This window comes from Rhagoletis pomonella, unplaced genomic scaffold, assembly GCF_013731165.1.
Source record: "Rhagoletis pomonella isolate Grant_MI unplaced genomic scaffold, Rhpom_1.0 Rhpom_scaffold_00009, whole genome shotgun sequence".
In the NCBI taxonomy this organism is placed as follows: Eukaryota; Metazoa; Arthropoda; class Insecta; order Diptera; family Tephritidae; genus Rhagoletis; species Rhagoletis pomonella.
Window position 1 is genome coordinate 18,278,631 of NW_023458563.1, and position 19,619 is coordinate 18,298,249.

At 37.1% G+C, this 19,619-nt stretch overlaps 1 protein-coding gene across 1 annotated transcript in view; it reads right to left on the reverse strand.

Annotated features, from left to right (window-relative positions):
- LOC118745612 (inactive rhomboid protein 1-like) overlaps positions 1-18,833 on the reverse strand; it is a 124,688-nt gene extending 105,855 nt beyond the window's left edge. Inside the window, exon 1 of the mRNA XM_036479123.1 lies at positions 17,548-18,833. The gene's annotated coding sequence lies outside the window, so the exon portion shown is untranslated. The remainder of the gene's footprint in view (positions 1-17,547) is intronic.
- Between the last annotated feature and the right edge of the window lie 786 nt (positions 18,834-19,619).

Below are 19,619 nucleotides of genomic sequence, written 5' to 3' on the forward strand. Positions count from 1 at the left end.
TCGCATTTCAGGGTACTATTTTATATATATATAAGGAAAATTTGAAATTTAGGGGGGGGGCTCGAGCACCCCCCTGCCCCTACCTGGCTACGCTCATGGAAGAAGATATACTCCAGTTTGGACGGCACAAACGCAGTATATAAAAGCTTTAGCGTGTAGGGATCGGAGAAATCCGAGCTATGACGCCTGACAAAAGCAAGCATGTCATAAGATTTCACAATAATAAAATTTATGTGGCTTGTAAAGGCAAGCTTAGAATCAAATATTACTCCCAAATCTTTAATTTCTCTCACCCGTGACAGAGGCGAGTTAGATATATGGTAACAGGTGTCGATGATATCGGCACGCTTAGAAAATGTAAACACTTGTTTATGTTCAGGGACAAACGATTATTGTTACACCAGTTACTCACATTATCTAAATCTACTTGCATCAATGCAGAGTCATGATAGCTTCTGATCAACGAGTAGATCTTAAGGTCATCCGCATATAGCAAAACTCTTGCTAACGCGAAGCCAGAGCAAATGTCGTTGATAAACAAAACAAACAACAACGGGCCCAGAATACTACCTTGTGGTACCCCAGAACAAGCAACAAACGGAAGAGATCTAACGTTGTCAACAACAACCATGCAACGACGATTGTGCTAGTAAGAAGCGATCTAAGGAATACTGAGTGGAAACCAATGCATGCTAATTTTTTAATCAAGATCACATGGGAAACCCGATCAAAAGCATTAGAGAAGTCTGTATAAACGGTGTCAACTTGATACCCTGATTGAAAGGCTGCGATACAATCATCTGAGAAGACAGCTAAGTTAGATACTGTTGAGCGGCCTGGGAAGAAACCATGCTGCTCTGGACACACCATATTTTTGACAGCGAAAAGCAATTTATTTTGGATGATGCACTCAAAAAGCTTTGCTGTGGCGGTAAGCTTTGAAATAGGCCTGTAGTTCCTAATATCGTTTTTATTACCACTCTTAAAAATAGGATGAAAGCCAATTTCGAGGCATCATAAAAGTACCGGAAGATGGGGATTTGTTGAAGATCAACACCGATGGATTAGCTAAGGAATTACACCGCTTGTACAAAACCGCAGACAAACCATCAACGTGAGTGTGTGAGGAGGGTTTAAGTCGAGAATGCCGCTGAAAACATCTAGCTTGCCGAAGTCGATAGATGGTTGTATATATCGAAGAAAACATTGTCTGCACTATCAGATATAGATGCAAAATTCGATATAAAAAACTCGGCAAAGAGATTAGCGCCATCTGCAGGAGTATTAACTGCTTTGTCGCCTAAGAAAAGAGAAGACGGTATATTAGAAGAATACTGATTAAACCCTTTACGACGATACCAAATTTAAAAAACGGTTGGTAATTTTTTTGTAAAACTTTTTTTTATTAAAAAAAGGTATTTTTTCCTTTTAATTGTATTTTCTCAAATTTTTATATACGAAAAATACAAAGACGCATATCAGAAGAAAGAGGTTTGATTGCGTTTACAACGATATAAATTTCTTAAAAATCGCTTAGTAATTTTTTGTGTAAAATATTTTTTTATATAAAAAAGGTACTTTTTCCTTTTAAATGTTTTTTCTCAAATTTTTACATACGAAGTATACAAAGATGCATATCAGAAGAAAGGGGGTTTAATCACGTTTACAACGATAGAAATCTTTTAAAAATCAATTTAAAATTGTTTAAAATATAAGGCTTTTAATTTTTCTAAGACTCAACTTTTGACCCCTTATAGCACCTGTAATATAAGTTTGCACAAAAAAAGTTATATACCATTTAAATAAGAGCAAAAGGCGGACTACTTCTATATTTTTAGTTTTTTATTTCTTTACATATAATAATAAAAAATTATTTTTACCACAGGTTCTATTTCGAACTTCGAAGGCCCATAACTCGATTTCGGAGGCTAACTTCGAAAAACGGAGAAATTACTTTTTACCTATGACTCAATCTCTTAAAAAAATTGGTTTGGTCCAATACCCAGCCGAATGCTGTACAGTGTAATGATTCCAGTATCTTCATTTGCGTATGTATATTGTAACTATCAATATCGTATAAAGAGAAGTGTACTTTTTTATCTAAAACTAATAAAGTTAGAAGGACTTATTCGTCCTGGTACTCCAAAAATTTAAATTTTTTTCCAATTCTATAGAATTTTTCCTTTAAACTGATACCCGTATTGTTACTCTATAATGCACCAACTCTTTTAAATAATTTGTTTATTCAATCATATCCTATAAATTTCAAAATCCTTTAAAAAAAAGATCCTGACATCAGTAGGAAAAATTAAAAACGCTATACTATGTATATTTGGCTCCTAGTTTGGTGAATATATTGATTGTTTTAAAAAAAATTGTTTTTTGTCGCACTGTGTTATTTACAAGTGTTGCACAAATACCCAAACTCGGATTTATATGGTTTTGTTAAGTAATATACTATATTTTTATAAACAAATAATTAAAGTTTAAAAAAATATTAAAACAAATGGTCAAATCTTGTCAATATGTGAGTGTCGTAAAGATATGAAAAGGACTATACATTCATAGTATCTACATTATTGTATTCGTTTTTTTGAGAAATATTATTGCCTATTTTTAAAGAGTTTTAAAAGTTAATTTAGAGGTCGCGATCTGTAGATTTAGGTCAGAAAATAGGAGTTTGTAGATTTATGATTTCAAAGATTGAATATGACCTTTAAAATGGTATATAATAATCTATTGTCGGACTAGGCTTGTTGGGATTTTTTATCGGGTAAATTAAAAAATACCCATACTTCTCTAAATTTTTTAAAATTTGACCATCGATAATTTTTACAATTTCAAAAAATGGAGTACAACCTAAAATTAAATCTCTCCACTTATATGATATATGTGCATCTCAAAAACTTCTTCACCGATCTCGACCGATTGGCCTCCTCAAGTACCGTCTCTAATATTTTTGAAATCGGACGAAACCTACTCCTCTTAAAATATAGCTAGCTTTGAGTTTTTTGAAATTACCGTTACGTAGGTGGAGCCCGTGGTTTTTGTCGAGTTTCAAAAAATGTTCAATATGGCTAAGCGCAATGTGCTCACCAAATTTGATTGAGCTCGGTCGAGTAGTTTTTGAGATACACATATATGATATAAGTGGGTGGTGCCACCCCCATTTTCCTAAAATTTCTAGAAAAACCTCTTTTTGGTTAAAGAGCGATTGTATATATAAATTTTTATTACATCTGTGGTCGTAATCAATAACCGCCTAAGTCGAAAAACCTGAATTCGAGAAAAAACGTTTTAAGCATTTGGATTGTAATGTTAACATTATGAAATTCGAGAATTTGAAATCGACTCGATTTCGATAAGTTTTTCGATGGTTTTTAACCCAAAAATTTACAAGCCACATATTAAAATTATTTATTTCATATCGCTGCTGCTTATTTTATGGTTTTCAATTAGAATATTCACTATTTTCGTCAGATATAATTAAAAAATATTTGGCATCTGAAATTTCGGTACATACACACATATAAATTCAAGGTCGTATTTAAGAAAAGTCGACTAACTTCGACAATTTTTATGCGATTGCAATAAATGAGGTATCAGTTTATTTGAAAATAGATTTAATTTTAGATAGTACTCCATATTTCGAAATTGTTAAAATTATCGATGGTAAAATTTTTAGTAATCTTTGTGTTAAATGATTCAGCCACTGGCTGATAAATTTAAAATGAATTTAGTTAATAAGTTAACTGAAAACTTTCATATAGGGATTTTAGCAGTACGGAAGAACCAACCAAAAATCAAGAAACAGTAGTTCTATAATTTTTTCAATGTAAAAAAAAAACAGTTTTTATTTATAATTAAATTTGTGGACTCAGGCAGCATTTGAACCTATGATCTCCTAGAACAAATTAAAGCGCGCGTTTCTGCATGTTCAGCTACAGCTAAAAATTTTTTAATATCATTTAAATTTAATATCGATATCGGTATCGTCTGTTGACACAGTGATGGCAAAAGGGGATGCAACAACATATCCTATTTAGAATTGTCAGGTGTGCCGTCCCACAAACTAGAACTCAAGGTTAAAGGCCAGTCACATTGATGCGTAACCTGGATTCAAATTGAATGGCTAAAAATATCAAAATATAAAAAATATCAAAATATTCGCCATAAAAAGGCGTTTGCATTGCTTAACTTTGCATTCTACTTTTGGTTGAATGGCCTTTCAACTAATCGCTTTCAACAAAGTTGGTCGCCAGCCAACATTTAGCCATTCAACTTTTTTTTAGTGCAACCCTGCGTGAGTTGAAAGCAAAAGTTGAACGCAAAATCGCCTCGTGCGAACACCTTTTGAGGGAGCTTAAAAGACATACCATGAATTCCCATATTTCCAACAAACTGGCCATTTCAGTTTAAACGTTTGAATTTTCCGTTAAAAGTAGCTTTTTCGATAACGATTAACAAAAGTCAAGGACAAACACTTAAAGTTGCACGAATACACGTGAGCAATATTTCTCACACGGACAACTCTACGTTGGCTGCTCGTGTAACGAGAGCAGGGATGCCAACTCTCTTGGGGCTAATTCCCCGAAATTCCTGAAAAAATTCCCCTATTTTGAATCAAATTCCCCCAAAATGAATTTGGCGACATATCTAAAGCATTTCATGAACAAATATCATTAATTGTGATATATGTAATAAGGACAGTCTTTTTAACATTTTATGTTTATAATATAATAAGTATAACAAACATGAAAAAAGTGAAAAATTTCTTCAATATCCTCACGGTTGCTGAAGCAATTACCAAAGAACGCAGATAACAAGAAGGGACAACTCGTTATAATTTTAGCGAAAGTGAGTAACAGGGGCGTGCCTTATCTTTTCGTCCAATCAAAAAACAAATTAGGGCAAAAGAGAAGTCATGCAGAGAAAGGACAACTATAACGAGTTGTCCCTTCTTATTATCTACGTTCTTTGCAATTACGTAATGTTTCAAACCCGCCATAATAAAATGAGAGATTGTTATCAAAAGTTGTACACCCCTATTCTACAATGCTTTCATATTCAAATTTTGCTACGAATCGTAGAAATGGTATGCTGCAATCCTAATCCTATTTTCGAACTTTCGAAATTCGTAACAATGGCATGCCTAAAAACGAACCAGTAAGAAACTGACAGCTTTTTTGTGTAATTTTGTACGAAAAAAATTCAGTGTCGGAAGCAAGATAAAAGATGTAAATCGAAGTGTGTTTTCATGAAATATTAGTGGTGTTTTTTTTTAAGATAAATTTGCCGTTCGCATATACATACTTATAATTGGGGAATGCCCTATTCTCCAGCAACACGAAAAGGATAATTGTATTTAGTAAGTGTTATAATCCCTAAGCGCGGCCGAAGGCAGAAGTAAGCGCAACAGGTGGTGGACCTAACAAATTGCATTTTTCAATGGCTACGAGAAGCTATTATTGCATTAACTGGATTGAGAACCAGTTCTTCAGGCATAGAAGGAGTTATGTCTTGTGGTTCAACAATTCAACCAGAAGCTGACGTATGTAGATGCGTCCATGGTTCCTATGCCCGACAGCTCCGCATATCTTTGTGAATTCATTTCCATGGTGCGCTCTTACTCCGCTGTTATTATTGCAAATGAAATAGAATCCATCGTGTAAAATCAAACAAAAATTAGTATAAATAAGCACTTGATGAATGTTTTTTAATTGAACTTTGTTTTCCTTCATACAGCTGTCTTCGAAAAACAACTGATAGGTGGCAATGCAGCACAGGTTTCCTTTTTTGTAACTTAGCTATGAATTGCGAATAATGAAAATTCGGGTTCTAGAAAAAGGGTAGTATTTTATAAATGCAATTTCGTTCTCAATACGAATGTTTTAATCAAAATTGTTTGCAAAGATTTAAATTCCAACAAAATCGGGGAATTCTTCTGCGGTTGGCATCACTGTTCAAGAGCCAGAAATCTCTATATATGTATACGTACGGTGACTATCCGTCCTTTATTTTGAAGGACAGTCCTTTATTTAACCCCCTGTCCTTTATTTATTAAACTGACCTTTAAATCGGCTCTGCATTTTTCAGGGGTAAATTTTTAAACGCAGAATATGAAAAATAAAAACGTCCCTTAAACAATATAATGAAAACTTTCGCCAGCTTGTTTTGCACCCCACTTAAGGGTTTCTATTTAATCGATTATCTTTGTACAATCCATAAAGCACAAGGAAAGTTGTGCCCAGGATCGTGTTGCACGCTGAGTTTCCAGTTCCACTGAAAGAGAACAATAAACCTCCTGCTGCATAGTGAATCAAAATTGGCATTAGTTCATTTCATTTTTTAATTAATTTGATTAATTTTTATTTTTTTTTGTTATGAAAGCTTACATATGTGAGTCTGATTTCTCAATTTTAATTTGATTATATTAAATTTTTTAGTGCAAAATGCAGAAAAAGTAGAAAATTTTAAGAAAATGTATTCTCCTGCTCCAGTTAATAAATGTTACATAACAAAACCTAGTTAAAAATAATTGTATGGTTCTCCCAAAACAACAACATACACAAAAAATATTAGAAATATTATTAAAAAATGTTCACCAAAATAATTTTTTTTTTTGTTTTTAGTAAAAATTGGTAGAAAAATGAAGGTTTTGGTGGATAATGAACATTGAATTCCAATTTTGAACCAATGTGTCCTGGCTTCGTCGTGCAGTATGAATTCTGGCAAACGCACTTTGGTAGCAAAGGATGGCGAAGTCCTTGAAAAGGACTTGGCTTCATTTTTCGCTACGGCAGGGGAACTTAAATTAAATAATATAATTAAGTGGCAAACATTTGATTTAAATTACGATATGGGCAAAGTTCTTTTATCATACAAGTTGTATGTACGTATTCCCAAATCGTTTTGAAAAAAAAATGTCCTTTATTTTACGTTGGTTAATATGGTCACCGTATGTATACGCCCAAGACAATAAGGGCGTATTCCAAACATCAAAGTATCGCATCGATACTGTATGAATACCGCTTGTATACATTGCATACGTAAAATATCGATACTTTGTAAAGTTATGCTTTGCAACCCTGTTGACGTTTTGGAACATTTTATTTACTGTGCATCGCTATCAAATAAAGTAAATAATGGCTGCCAAAAAAATTTTGTGTGATCAATTTTTGGACTTGTGCGTCGGAAAAATGTCCAGAAGCCAAATTCTCGCCGCAATTCGCATTAATAAACGAAAACGGTCAGCGCTTATGATAAAAGCAAAGAAAATTATGAGAAGAATACCAAAGAATGAAAGCTTCAGAAGTCATCAACGCAATGCCTGACGACATCTTCTTCAGCCACTTTAGAATGCAAAAGTCCACTTTTCAGGTAAGTTAGCCAAGTATTTTGAACGAAATTAAATTAAGCATACATACATATGTACATATTTTAGCAATTGCATTGCATGCTTAAACCAATGTGGGATGTTCGGCCGACTGATCGGCTTGGTATCCAATTAAAACAGTGCCTATATATAACTTTGTGGAAACATTCCAACAAGAATACCTTTCGCAGCTAATATCGAAACAAAGGCAGCTTGTGAGGTTTCCTACCACAGTGTTAGCCCAAAGAAAAGTAATGGAAGCTTTTGAATCTAACGATCTCATCCTTTCCCATACCCCTTGGGTTGCGTTGACGGCAGTCATATAAGAATTAAGCAGCCATCAAAGGATAGTATTAGCTACTATAATCGTAAAGGCTTTTTTCTGTAATCCTACAGGTAAAATATTTAACTATACATTTTACTAGCTATTTCTTTTTATTTCATTCATTTTTACAGGCTGTGGTTGACAGTGACCTGAGGTTCATCGATGCTTTTGTTGGGTATCCAGGACGCTGCCATGACGCAGCTGTTTGGGCTGACTGTCCCTTGAGATACGCAATTACACGTGGCCTGATAAACTTTCCTGTTGATTGACATTTGTTGGGGGACGCAGCCTATCCACTAGAAAATTTTTTAATGATCCCGTACAAAGATAACGGGTTTTTATCAGCAGCGCAGATTAGATACAACACAATTTTAAGTTCAACCAGGGCCTGTGTTGAGCGAGCATTTGGGATACTTAAAGGCAAATTTAGAATATTGGACTTTTTGGAAATTTTTGACATAAAATTGGCTAAGAAAATAATAATGTCTTGCGCTTTACTTCACAACCATATTTTAAACAATGAGGGGTGTGAAGATTTAACCGATAATCGTAACGATATTAACGAAGAGATTTTAACGGCACCCAATGGCTTTGATGCATATGAAAACCAAAGAGAGGAAGCAAGGCTTAAGAGAGAAAGGCATTCTTACATTCCCACGACAGCCGGTTATACGTACCGGAATGACTCGGGTTTTACCCGACCAAGGGCTGTTGTTTCGGCGATCTAACTCCATTTAGGTCGGAGAAATCCATCAAACGTTGCTCGATCCTAGGGCTACACCTTCCCCGCACCCTTCTGCTCAGGGCTGGCATAGAGTCAAACCCAGGGCCAGAAATCTACACCTGCTGCGTATGCCAGAGACGACTGCATACAAACTCCACCTCGGTCAGGTGCAATGCCTGTGACGGGTGGAATCACCTCCGTAACTGCTCGGGCCTACGTACGCACCGGCAATGGACCACGTCGTTCGTGGCCCCATGCTGTGCGAACCGGACCGCCTCCACGGCAAAGCACGACCCGCCTGGGCAGCACACAATCAACACACCCACACCCCAACACAACACAACAATAGACACACAATAGCACCCACACACCGCCGCCGGCAACTCCTAGTCCCTCCGACAATCTGCTCAGTTTGTCAGTTCAGAATATACCGTATATACGCGACATCAGTCAAGTGCAACTCTTGCCTCGGCTGGTGCCACTTTAGGGCGTGCTTCCCCGGACGGACTCCAGAGCAAGATCGAGGAGATAACTGTCTTTATGGGAAGGCATGGAATATTAATAGCTGCGGTCCAAGAGACGAAGTTGCACGGCAATTCAACCCTGTTGAATTGCGCCGGATACAACGTGCACCGTCGAGATCGTGAGCGAGATAATGGTGGAGGTTTAGCGTTCATCACGCACCACACCGTGCAGTATCGTCTCATTGAAGCAGACATCGACCGCAGGGATACCATCCTAGAATGTCAGGGTATTGCTATCCGGTCTGGCGATGTTGAGCACGAAATATTTAACGTATACATACCCCCTGTCACCAGCTTCCCGGCAGGATACCACCCTGAAATAGGTGCGCTACTCAGAGGTGAAAACCGTATGGTAGTTGGTGACTTTAACGCGCACAACGATCTCTTGCACTCAAGCCTGTCAAATGATCGTAGGGGAATACATCTGGCTGAGCTGATAGACGATTCGACATTCTGCACAATGAACGACGACGCACCCACCAGTATTATGGACAGCTGCTGCAGCTCGCCAGATCTAACAATTGTCAGCGCTGGTCTGATAAACAGCGTATCATGGCGACCTATGCTGACTCTAGCATCAGACCATCTGCCCATAGTCATCTCGATTGATAAACCTGCCGACTTTGCTTCCGTGGATCACCGGACTTATGTTAACTTTTTCAAAGCTGACTGAAAAGGCTTCACGGATGTTACTGAGGGCGCCTCCACTGCACTACCCATACCAACCGACGTTCATGTAGGTGAACGTAAGTTCCGCAGGGTTGTCACCGCTGCTGCAGCTCGCTTCATCCCAGCAGGATGTAGTAAGGATCCACGTCCGAATTTTCCTGCCGAAGCGGCTGTTCTAGCTGATGAGCGCGACAACCTTCGTCAGGCCGTTCCCGCAAATAACCGTATTAGGGATCTCAACTCGAAGTTTCGGCAACTTGTGAACGTACATAAGCGGAAGAAATGGGAAGAGCATCTGAAGACCTGCAACTTCGCCTCTGGTGTGAGCAAGCTTTGGTCCACCGTGAGGTCGTTGTCCAACCCGACGAAGCGCGATGACAGAGTCGAGACAGACTTTGGTGACCACGCTTCGTCGGAACCGGTGGATAAAGCCAAACGTCGAGTGACCAGAAGGCTGCACAAAATGCCAAAACCTAGTGCGCCTCTTGTTTTCACCAGCGGTGAGGTAAGGGTAGCCATCGGGAAGGCGAAAGCCTCCAAAGCCATTGGACCCGACGGAATATGCATGTTGATGCTGAAAAATTTGGGTCCTGCGGGAGTAGCGTACCTAACGGAGGTCCTCAACCTCTATATGGCCACTCTCGTCATTCCAGACATCTGGAAAATGGGTAGAGTGGTCCCACTGCTCAAACCGGGGAAACCAGCCAGCAAAGGAGAGTCTTATCGCCCGATAACTCTCCTTTCCCCGGTAGCGAAGACACTCGAGGCCGTACTTCACGAACCACCTGACCCCAGCGAAGCATCAACATGGGTTCCGTAAAGTGCGTAGTAAAACAATAGCACTTAACACCATAAACACTCAGATAACTCGTGGCCTAAACCGAAACCGCCCTTGTGAGAGAACAATTCTAGTAGCGTTGGACCTGTCCAAGGCGTTCGACACTGTCAGTCATTCAACTCTACTAGAAGATATAGAGGTCTCCTCACTCCCACAGGGACTCAAACGGTGGTCGGCGAATTACCTGAGTGGTCGACACTCGTCAGTAATCTTCAGAGATAAAACTAGCAAGCCACGTAAAATTAAACAGGGGGTACCACAGGGTGGTGTCCTGTCCCCGCTACTGTTTAATTATTACATATCAAAGCCTCCTCAGCCACCAGAGGGTGTTAATATAGTCTCGTATGCTGACGATTGTTCGATCATGGCGTCTGGGAATGGAATTAATGACTTGTGCTCAAAAGTAAACGGTTACCTCTCCGAACTTTCTCGCTTCTTCACTGCAAGGAACCTTGCCCTATCCCCTGCGAAATCCTCGGCAACCCTTTTCACCACCTGGACGAAGGAGGTCAGACTTCCACTGGGTATTCACGTCGATGACGTAACAATAGCGACGGTGAATAACCCTAAAATCCTCAGAGTTACCTTCGACAGTCTGCTCTCCTTCTCGGCGCATACAACCGCAATTGTCAACAAAGTACAGAGCCGCAACAACGTCCTCAAGTCGCTGGCCGGCAACACTTGGGGCAAAGATAAAGAAACGTTGTTGGCAACATACAAGGAAATTGGCCGACCGGTTCTAAACTACGCAGCGCCCGTATGGTCGCCGGGGACTAGCAGGACGCAGTGGATGAAGCTGCAGACCTGCCAAAAAACACGTCATTACGAACTGCGACAGGATGCCTTCTGATGACGCCTCAACACCACCTCCATGACGAGGCCCAGATGCTCCCTGTAAAGGAGCATAACATAATGCTCTGCAAGCAGTTCCTCGCTGGGAGCCACAGAGGCAGGAGGCATCTTTACGAACTTTGTCTGCCTCGGGAGACCCGCACAACAATAGCCCAACGTCGCTCTGGCTATTGCAGCAGGCTCAACAGCTACCTGAGCAGAATCAACTAGCATGTGCCCAACCAATGCCCGTCATGTGGAGAGTCGCCACATGACTCCCGGCACCTCTTCACATGCCCTGGGAATCCCACTCAGCTAACCCTCCTGTCCCTATGGACAGCCCCTCTGGAAGTAGCACACTTCCTGGGCCGCCCCCTAGCTGAAATAGACGACAACGTTGATGGATGAACCGCCCCGAACGGGGCTTAGTAGCCGCTACCACAACAACAACAACAGAGAAAGGCTTACTATTCTTCTGTCTGCTTAACATATGAATGTACCTACATTCAGTGTCAAATGTAAGTGTACACCTTTTTCTATTATAATATTCATAATTATTTTCATGAAAATTTTATCCCTTAATTATTTATGAAAATATAATTGATTCCATAATATGAACCATATAAATCAAAGCTCAAACTTTATATAAAGTTCACAAAATTTCGATAAATGTTAATAAAAACTTCAAAATTTTTATTCAGAATTTCTAGAAAAATTTTTGGAAATCAGTTCTCTAGTGGACAAAGTGCAAGTTTCAAGAAGCTAAAAGTTGCCGTTGATTTTTCAGATTTTTTTTTTTGTGGAGGGTGTTGCGCTTTTTATTTTTAAAAATTCTATAAAACCAATGCCCATTTCTAGCGACATGAAACTTACACTTTCTTTACTAGAATTGAACGGGCTACAAAATTGCATACCAGAAAATTTTCTAGAAATTCTGAATACAAATTTTGAAATTTTTATTAACATTTATTGAAATTTTGTGAACTTTAAATAAAGTGTGAAGCTTTGATTTATATGGTTCATATTATAGAACTAATTATATTTTCATAAATAATTAAGGGATACAATTTTTCATGAAAATAGTTGTGAATATTACATTAGAAAAGGTGTGCACTTACATTTGACACTGACTGTAATCATTAATGTAAAGGGCCCCGATTGAAATGTTGATGCATTTTATATTTTAAATAAGTCAAAGTGGGCATTTTGTATTATATTTATTCATTATAGGGCCGTTGTGCGCATATCACAAAAAACTACTGAATATTTTCAACAAAATTTTTAACAATTTAATCCTTGCAGATATAAAATAAGATGCAAACCAGATTGCATTTCAGCAATCATAACAATTTTATTTCAAAAGAGTTTTATATAGTACAAGGTAACGAAGTATTTGAGATCATTACTTAGTTTGAACTTAGCGCACAGTGGTTTTGTTCAAGTATTCACAGAATTTTCTGTTAACATTATTCGTTATTTTTTATTTAAATTTAGCTCGATTTATTTGTGTATGTACATATAACAAAAACCACATAAAACAAAGTTTCAAACTTTTTACGAAATTAAGAATTCTACAAATATTTATTAAAGGTTTAAGCTCCTTAATCAAGATTTTCAAAGTATTAGAGCATGCAGTTCTATAGTCCAGTTAACTTTAGTATAAGAAAATGAAAGTTTAAAGTTTCTAAGAAATCTTATTGATTTTTAATAATTTTTTTGGTGGCCGTTTACCTCATTTTTCCGATATAACGCAAGCATGTAAATGAAAGAAAACATTCAAAACTGTCAGCGAACAAAATAATTAAAAATCAATAAGATTTCTCAGAAACTTTAAACTTTCATTTCTTATACTAAAGATAACTGGACTATAAAACTGCATGCTCTAATACTTTGAAAATCTTGATTAAGGAGCTTAAATCTAATAAATATTTGTAGAATTCTTAATTTCGTAAAAAGTTTGAAACTTTGTTTTATGTGGTTTTTGTTATACATAAATAAATCGAGCTAAATTTATATAACAAATTAACGAATAATGTTTAACAGAAAATGTTGTGAATACTTGAACAAAACCACTGTGCGCTAAAGTCCTCCATTAGTATACTATTTACTTTCACTTATTAATAGACAGCAAAGCTTCTCTTAGTTTTTTCATCTCCTCCAATTTTTCCCTTTCTAATTGGAGTTTTTCTCTCACATTTTAAAATTTCCTCCAACATTGCCTTATCAGTTTCATCTGACGTCTTTAGGAACTCCAAAATATCTCCCTTTGCTCGTTTTCGTGGTGCGGGTAAAGCAGCTTCTTCACAGTCAACCTCCCTTCCAACCTCATTTTCTCCACTTAAGGTTTCAACTAGGGATCCAATTGACGAATCAAGATTATTTTCGTTGACTGATATGTCGGAGCGGGATCCATACAGTACGTCGAGAGTGTCAAAAACCTCCCATGAGGTAGCTGCTTCACCCGACGTACGGTTTCTCTTCTTGATCAGTTTATATATCATCGCGAGTAAAGGGAAAGATGGGATCGATGGTCTTCATTTTTTGGACGACTCTTTCCCATAAAACAGAGCGCTTCTTACGCTTCGCCCGGAAATCTGCCTCCATTGGGAGCCTTACGCTCAACAACAGCTCCTTCCACTCGTGCTTCCACTTTGCCGAACTGGAATATTAAAAATTATATATTAAATACAAATATCTTATAAATATAACAATAATTTCATTAAAACTTACTTTTCCTCGTTGTCCGCCATTTTTAACCGACTTCCAAAAAAGGAGGAGGTTATCAGTTCGTCGGAATCTTTTTTTTTTTTTTTTTTATGTATGTTACCGCATAACTTTGGACCACGGCAACCGATTTCGATAATTTTTTTTGCATCGGAAAGGTAGTGTCTCAGAGGTGGTCCCATACTAATCTGGTTAAGATCCGATCAGTGGATCAGGATATATATATATATATTTTTTTTTATATATGAGAGTTGAAGTCGGTTTTTTTTTTTGCTAAAATTATATGCTTGTGCATCTGTATTGCACCCGTTTTTTTACTGATACTTTTATTGCTTTTTCTTGCGTATCGATAACATCAACGATACTTTTAGGAACTCGATACATCATCAAAGATTTCAGGGTTGCGTTTAAGAACATGCTGCTTTGTAATACAAAGCAACAGGCGTCTGGAAAACGCCCTAAAACTATGTTCCCATTGGCGTAATTTAGAGGTCAATCTTAATTTACGCATAAATTAAGTACAAACTAAGTAATTTCGCCTTGTAATGTCTCTCAGTAAATTAAGATGAAAGTACGTAGTTTATCTTAAACCAAGAACCAAATCACGAACAAATCAGTGTCGGCTCTAATTTTATCGATAATAATCGAAAAAAGTATTGTCCCACAACTGATATGTCATTGTGTTTGGACGTTTTTGTTTTTAATAATCGCGCATGGAAGTTTGTAAAATATTTCCATAAGCTTTCTCTTTTGATCACTCATCTAAAATCTAAAAAATTACCACAAACAACTCAGAATATAAAAATATACGCATTTACTCACATTCGCGATCTCTTTTCGTTAAATAAACAATAACACAGGGTTGCTACAAAGCTGTCAAGGCAAATAAAGAAACGCGTGTATGAACGCACTTAATTTAGTGAGGTATTTTAAACGAAACTAAGTATTTTATGTTGGTAATGTGAACATAGTTTAAGTCTTGAAGTTGATTACAGAAATGTATTGCAGTAGATTTCATTAATTTTATTTGTTTAACTTTTTTTAATAAAAGTTGTTATATTTATTTGGTGAAACGATTTGTTTCCTTCTTTGTTACATTTAAAAGAATTGCGTTAAACTAGCAATACATACATACGTATATGGTGGTAAGAGTTTCCTAAAAGGAAACGATAAAACAGGAACAGTCGTGAGAAACCCAGGTCAATATCTGCTGGTAGGTCTGGTTTGCGTACACTGCTTTGCTTTTCCCTTAGCTAAATAGACACTTTCAAATTACACTCAGAAAAAGGTTTAGTTATAATTACCAAGATTTGGTTATAGTGACCAAGTGGCATAGTTGGATATGGCGAAATAAATATCTAGTTCACGAAAGTCTGCAATTTACTTGAGACTTCTAGTTGGGACAAATGTATATTGGTTAATAATTATGACTACGTTGAGTGGACAATATTTTTAGTTGAATAAAATCATTTTGAAGCAAATATAAACAATGCTTTGGTTGATACAAGTTTTCAATTAATTTTGTGAACTTACTGTAGACTTGAATCAGCTAACCGTTTATTGTTGGGAAAAAAGTTTCAGTTTGACACAAATAAAAATTTACTCGATGGTTGTTGTGTTTACTTTCTTCTTTTATTTGCATATATTAAGCATAAAAACTACATACATATTTACATAAATAGCTACTAGTGTAAAAATAATACATATGTATATGGTGGTAAGAATTTCCTAAAAATAAACGATGAAACAGGAACAGTCGTGCGAAAACCCCGGTCAATATCTGCTGGAAGTGCTGGTTTAAGTATACTGCTTTTCTTTTTCTTTGGCTAAATAGATACTTTCAAATTATAATTCACATGAATTATATATTCACTAAGAAACCCCGGTTGGCATCAAACTTTATATTTTTAAATAACTATGCGCACACCGAAACCACTCGCGGCGATGGCAAAACTGAAACTGAGACAAACAAGTCTGGGCATGTCATAGCACACACTTTTCTTTCTCTACCTAGCGTAGTGATCGGAATGCCATAGCTTACTGAGCACTCTGTGACCACACGCGTGTTTCACCCATATACGAACAGCGGTAGCGGAGCAATGATTTCCACGCACACAGTCTCATTCATTGAATCGTTTTTATGCAACGGTCGGCATACTAGCACATTCAAACGCTTCAAAAAGTGGGACTGTGTGCATTGCTTAGCTGGCGCTCTTCGTATGTGAAATACACATGTGCTCAGAGAGCGCTCAGCATTATTTAGGGGTGGCTCACAAGCATGAATATGTTCCGCTCTCAAACCAAATCGTGGTTGCCTCAACTAAGATTTGGTAACTATGACTAAACCATGTGTTGAAAGAAAACTTATCTGTATTAGCAGAGCTTAATGACATCCATTTATGAACCAGACGTTAAGTTGTATGGAATTTGTAGAAATATGCAAACCCAACTAAATTAACGATTTGGTTCAACCTAGATGAATATTAGAAGCTTTAATATATTTACATAGTTATAGTTATCAAACTATGGTAACAGTTCCCAATCCTTGGTAACAGTTCCCAAGTGTTGTCAAAATTCGGTAACTAAATATATTTTGTTGTCGAAACTAACCGTTTTTCTCAGTGTATTTGTGTTAAACTCAAACTTTTTATTCCAAAAACAAATGATTAGCTGATTCAAGTCTACAACAAATTCACGCAAGTAATTGAAAACTTGCATCAACCAAAGCACTGTTTATTTTTGCTCAACAGTTATTTAATTCAACTAACAATATTGTCAAATCAAGATAGTGGTTTTGTAATTATTAACAAATATACATTTGTCCTAACTAGGAGTCTCAAGTAAATTGCAGACTTTCACCAACTAGAATCTTGGTAATTATAACTAAACCTTTTTCTGGATGTAGATGACCATAAAGTCAAATTCAAAACGGTCATAACGTTGTACATTTCAAACAGACATAATGCCCGCTGACATGATTCTAGGGTGACTGACTCAGTTCGTCCAAACCGGTTTCAACCGCAAAGAGACCAGGTAGCTAGTGAATCGAGAGAGGTGTCTATTAGATCTCATAATGTCTGGGGGAACTTAACCTGAACCTCTGCCCCATACGCTGCAACAGTTGTTCCACAGTTGAAACCCGTATAAGCGAAGAGAGGACTACGCCCCGGTTGGGTCCCCCTATCTGGAGTAAGGTGTTAAAAGCCCCTGCTATGCCGGGAAATGCTACTAGGATATATTCCTTACTTTCAATTGATTGATTGAAAGCCTTCTTGGCGTTAAGTCGTTTGGTTTAGTATGAACGACCCTACCTGCTTTTCTACTGGTTGCCTATTTGAGGGCGATCACAGGCGAATTAGTTCATTTAGCTAAACTGAGAAAAAGTTTAGTTACGCCAATTAAATATGTTTCTCTCATCACATGATTTGGTTCCAGTTACATTATTTTGTTACAGTTACCAATTTTGTATTGAGAGAAATATATTTATTGCGGACGATCGAGCAGAAATTTTCCCAACAATCAGTTGATTTTACTCACCTCCGACGGAATTATGACGTAAGTTATAGACTCTATAATGCTGGACTCTGGTGTCGAACTCAAAATATCCGTTTATTGTTTTTAACTGTTGATTCACGTCAAAATTCTCGCAAGTCGTAGGTGAGACGGTCTCCGCAATGAGAGGCTCGACGAAACTGTTCCACAAATATCAGACATCTGTGTAAATACACCTGCGACCAAGTGACATTCGAATTAATATATTTCGATGTGTCTGTGTAACTATATATGGGTGAATGATGCGCCAGCCTTGGTTGGCTTGCCTTACGTCCAAGCAGCTGATCGAATTGATGCGTTATTCTACGACTATCCTTACTTCACAACACTTTGAAACAATTGAGTTTGATTTCTTGTTATTTTTTGTCCCTCCCAACGGCATTAATTCTACATTCGCACTTTTTCCTGTCCCGACTTTTTTTCTTTTGTCCACATCCGTTTGCGCCTCGTTTTATTTGAAGCGTGATGATTCTAGCAATCCTTGACATCGGCTATTCGTCTGACTATGCTGCGTTGGTTTCCTTTGTCATTCCCAAAACCCAATAAATTGTGTATTAGTATACTTTTTATTTAAACTTTTTAATTAAACTTTTTAATTAAAAATTCATTCTAAACTACGTAGATCCACAGCAAACCAAGCTCCTATTACTAAGCATTGAAATGTTTGTTGAGCACAGTTTGTTGTTGCTTTGTTATTATTCCGTTTTAGATTTCTTTATTGTTTCTTATTTTGTTTAACATCCAAAATTATCATCGTCGCCAGTTGGTCTTGCGAAAAGGGAGCGAGCGTACACCAAACAACGAACGCCGATACACTCACTAGCAATCACTAACGACAACGACAGCGACGACGACCGAGACTGCGACTGCGACGTTGAATACGAACATAATCGATATATTTATTTTGCTATTTGTTGCCGTTATTTTGTTGCTGTGCAATTTTCTATAGCTATAACGACTGCAACTGCGTGCAGTTTTCTTTTTGATTTGGTTGCACAGTTTGTTGCTGAGCACAGGCTTATGTTACTACGCTGAGTTGCATACAGGCACACACATGCATCCTTTACGCCATTTAATATGGCCATATGCAATTGAATGTACAAATGTACATGAAGGTGTGTGCATGTATGTATATACTATGTATGCGCCTGTGTGTTCAGATGCTTCTTTGTACACGCATTCCACACGTATATGTGGGTACGTCCGATGGGGTTAGTGTATGAGTGCGTCCATAACAGCCTTGCTCTAATTATTGATTATATTTCGCACTTTTCATATTTCACTTACTTTAACTGGCTATTTTTCACAATTTTCGAACATTTGTATTGATAAATTTGATAATTTCGATTTTGATTATGTGCATTTTATTCGTTCGTAATTTTGGTAAAGGCTATTTTGTTTTCCCTTTTCAAATATGCTGTTATTTTTCACTGATTCTACTTGGCAGCGAACACCTTAGTTTTTGACCCCATGCAACATAAACTCACAACCACGGTTGCCATATTTGTAACTTTGGTACCAAAAGTTGTACATTTTTTCATCGATGGTACATTGGTACCGTTTTCCATAAAATGGCACTTTTTTAATCCAATTAGTAAATTTTAGTTTAAGTTTTTCATGAACAATATTTTACAGCTTTAAACTAAACGTTAAATAGGTGGTAAATACATAGCATACCCCGGTCCGACGTACATATTAGGGATGCCAAAATATCAGGAAAATTGGGATCCCGGGATTTCGGGATATTTTTTAGGTAATCCCGGGATCCCGGGATTTATCCCAGGATTCAAATTGAGTCATAAATTTTATGAATATGAGTAAAAATTCAATATCTGAAAGCATTTAAACATACCATGAAATAAAACTATTTAAAATTTACGATAAACTGATTGTAAAACTCATATATCGCTAGGGGTATTTTAGTAAATGAGCGATATATTTATGAGAGGAAACTCATTACTTTTGTGTTAACATCAACTTAAAGTTGTTTTGTTAGTTTTCTACATATCTACTTTTACTAAATATACTTAGCAAATATTAATCTTTCTAGTGCCGTT